The following is a 4,153-nucleotide window of genomic DNA, read 5'->3' as shown; positions in this document are numbered from 1 at the left end:
GGTACGTGAAATTTGACTCAATGTTATATTGTATTTTTTATGCACCATAACATTTCCAAACATTTTGACTTATTTTGAGCTGTTAACGGACATTGTCAGTTTCCATTTTTTTTAGGTTTTTTTTCCTAAAAATATCAATAAAAATTTTATTTGTTGGTTAAAAAGAGCTTTGAAAAATTAAATAGAAGGCTCCTAGTATATTGTTTCAAAGGTAGATGAAAAAAATTAATAGTCACAATTTTTTTTTATAAGCATCTAAAGTTCAAATATTGACAAAATACGTAAAAATGACGACAATTTGCTTATTTTGAGTTAAGAATTCGTAAAAAATTTTCTTTTTAAATCTAAGATTTTAAAATGTAATACAAGATTCCTCATAAGTTTATCTATATTTATCAAAAAAAAATGTCTACAAGAATTTCTCATTATATGTAACGATTTATTATTTTGTTGTAATTAAAAACGAATGACTGTAGATACTTGATAATGTCACTGTTTTTTTGTTGAATGTTAATATTAGCATTTTCTTTATACGATAAAATTTTGAAAATAATTTGACTCTTTTTGAGCTGTTTACGGACATTGTCAGTTTTCAATTTTTTAGTTTTTTTTTCTATAAATACCAATAAAGTTATATCTATTAAGCCAAAAAGTGTAAAAATTTAATACAATGCTCCTGATATATTATTACAATAGTATTTGAAAAATATTAAAAATACATAGGCACAATTTTTTTTTTATAAGCATTTAAAGATCGAATTTTGACAAAATTTATCAAATTTAAAAATTTAATAATTATTTTGTAGTTTAAAATGTATAAAATGTTCAACTTTTATATCTAAGGCTTGAAAATTTAAAACAAGATTCCATGTAAGCAGTTTATTCTGTTACCAAAAAATCTGAAAAATACATAGGCACTGTTTATTTTTATAGTCATTTTAATTTCAAATTTAGACGAAATTACATATTAAAAAACCTGGAATAACTATTTTAGTTGTTTTGTTGTGATTGTATAATATTATTCGTGGGTACTTGAAACTTCTAAAGTATACTATTATATATTTATGATAGTACCACGGTTTGTTGTTGATGTACGACGCGTTACTTAATGGATATTATGATATGAATAGTTTGGAATTTATTATAGATACCTATTATAGGTCAATTTTTATTTTAATACCATAGATAAGTATATATATGTCTAATACCTAGACTGATATCCCGTCTTCGCTCAGAATCGCTTTTCTTATACAGTGATATCATTGAATTCAAATTTAATACTATCCATTATAAAGTTACCCATTTGTAACCTACTGCACAGCAGAGCGACATCCACTTACCAGCCTTTTTGATATTAATTATTATACAAATTATTTTAAATACCTACCAAAAAAAAAAAAATTTATAAACCATAATATAATTACGATAAAGACTTATTAGCAGTTGCTTATTATTGCATAATTATCTTCATTATTATAATGAAGGCTTGAACTATTTTTTTCAAGACTTACAAATTTATTTATATATCAGTAAACAACACACATAAAAAAAATGTCTCGATTCATGTCAATTCTACTAATGTCCTGTGAATCTTCAACCTGGATCTAGTGATCCAGGGCTGGAATGGAAGAGTTTCGGCCCACTAATTTCTATAAGCAACCAGCCCATATTACTACATTTAACGGCCCAACTTAAAATAACTAAATATTACATTTTTCTCAATAGTATTTCCATTACAGTTGTAGGTATTACACACACATTTTATAAAAATTAAAATTTAGAAACTTTTTCTATGTTGATAACAAAGAAAATTTAAAGTATATCAATAAATAGGTTTAAATCAATAACTTATGGGGGTGGGGGGGGGGGGTGGTGTTAAATTTTAATTCAATGATAAAATATCATTGTATAAGAAAAACGAATCTGAGCGAAGACGGTCAAACAGCGTATACTAAGTATATTAATTGATGATATTATTGTGAATAAAGTATCTAATTTATATATAATCTATTTACGTGAAACCTTGTTTTAATTTTTTAATTCCTAGCTATATAAAAGTTGAACATAATATATATTTTTAACTACAAAATAATTATTAAATTTTAAATTTGATAATGTTTGTCAAAAATCTTTAAAAGCTCATTTTGCCTATGTATTTTTAATTTTTTTCAACTACTATTGTAACAATATATCAAGAGCCTTGTATTAAAATGTCACGAATTTTTACAATTCAACAGTTAAATTTTATTGACAATTATAGAAAAAAAAACTAAAAAAATTGAAATTGTCCGCAAATAGCTCAAAACAATTCAAAATTTTTTGAAAATTTTATGGTGAATAGAAAACGAGAATTTAAACATTCAGTCGAATGTTCATGTACCTACAGTTATTTGTTTTTGAATTACAACAAAATAACAAAATCGCCACATGTTAAATCGAGTGAATTTCCAATGTTGTAATAATATGAACTTTAAATACTCATAAAAATGTAATGTGACTTTTCGGTCGATATTTTTTTGTTAATAAAGGCAGAAAAACGTATAAGAAATCTTGTATTAAATTTTCAATCTTCAATTTGAAAAGAAAAATGTTTATGCATTTCTAACTCAATTTGCACATTTTCGTGATTTATACGTGTTTTGTCAACATTTGAACTTTAAATGCTTATAAAAAAAAAATTGTCGATGAATTTTTAATATTTTTCAAATTTCATTGTTACAATATAGGTTAACCTATTAAGAGCCTTGTATTAAATTTTCAAGCTTTTTTACCCAACAAATACAATTTTATTGACATTAATAGAAAAATAAACTAAAAAAACTGTAAATGTCCATATATAGTTCAAAACACTTAAATTCTCTCGGGCATGTATAGTTTTTTCATCATAGTTAAACAGTGTTAAACAGTGTTTACATTCAGATTCTAAAAAAAAAATGATTTCATATAAATATGCTTAACGCTAATATTATAATACCAATAAGGTAGACTTGAATAAAAAGTATTGCAGTATCAACAGCAAATACTTCAAAAATATCTATAATCATAATAAGGTAATATTTGGGGAATAATATTTTTATACATTGAAAACGCAAGTGACCGAAAACAATGTTTATGTTTTTTGATACTTGAGAACTTCCTTTACAATATTTTTGTACGTCGGATGACATCAATAAGCCCTATTCACAAGTGATGCTGACAGTAGTGATAGAGACAACAAATATTGAAGTAATTCTTTTTCAGATATTAATATTTAACGGTGGGTATTGCAGTTATTTAAAATACACAACATTTAGTATCTACTGATTTTATATTTAAAATGTAATTTATTTTTCAAAAAATAATTATGAAAATTGAATGTATATAATATAGAGTATTATGATTCATACTAATTAATATAAAATAATTATATGTTTTCATCTGATTAATTTAAATTTGAAATCTAGTAAAATTTAGTTTTATGGCCATACCTATTCCAACTTATAATACTAACATTATTTTTATACATTGAAAACGCAAGTGACCTCAATGTTTATATTTGTTGGTACCTATGTGAGAACTTCCTTTACAATATTTTTGTATTGGGAATAGTGTAATGTTGAGTAATTTTTATTCACAGTCTTTTAAATGAAAATAATATAGCAAATTATAATAAATCTTCAATTATTTGATCTTCAAAAATTTTTTTTACATAACTATAACCCGCGGCTCACTGTGCTGTAAAATAGTAGCATAGTAGTCCAGGCCAGCCCTGTAATGGTCAATACCATTGTGTATCACAAATTATCCTAAACCATACACTCGAGTTACTGTTTTTATATCAAACCAAAAAGTATTTACCTATTTTATTATAATGTCAGATTATAAATTAATATTAATATTAATTATAAATTATATTAACACATTAAATCAAATTATTATTTATTCAGTGTATACTGTACAGTCAACTGCTGTGTTAGGATCGAAAATCGTACTGTTGATTTCTACACTAAATGTATTCAACATTTAATAACTATTTCATTATGCCAATATTAAAATAATTATTTGGGGTCATCACCAATTCAACACTGGACAACTACCCAAATAATTTTGTTTTTGTGGATAATGTGATTCAAATAAGTTGATATACCTTCCAGCCATCATAATTAAGTCTATA

This window comes from Acyrthosiphon pisum, chromosome X (assembly GCF_005508785.2).
Source record: "Acyrthosiphon pisum isolate AL4f chromosome X, pea_aphid_22Mar2018_4r6ur, whole genome shotgun sequence".
In the NCBI taxonomy this organism is placed as follows: Eukaryota; Metazoa; Arthropoda; class Insecta; order Hemiptera; family Aphididae; genus Acyrthosiphon; species Acyrthosiphon pisum.
Note: the sequence above shows the minus strand (reverse complement) of the source record.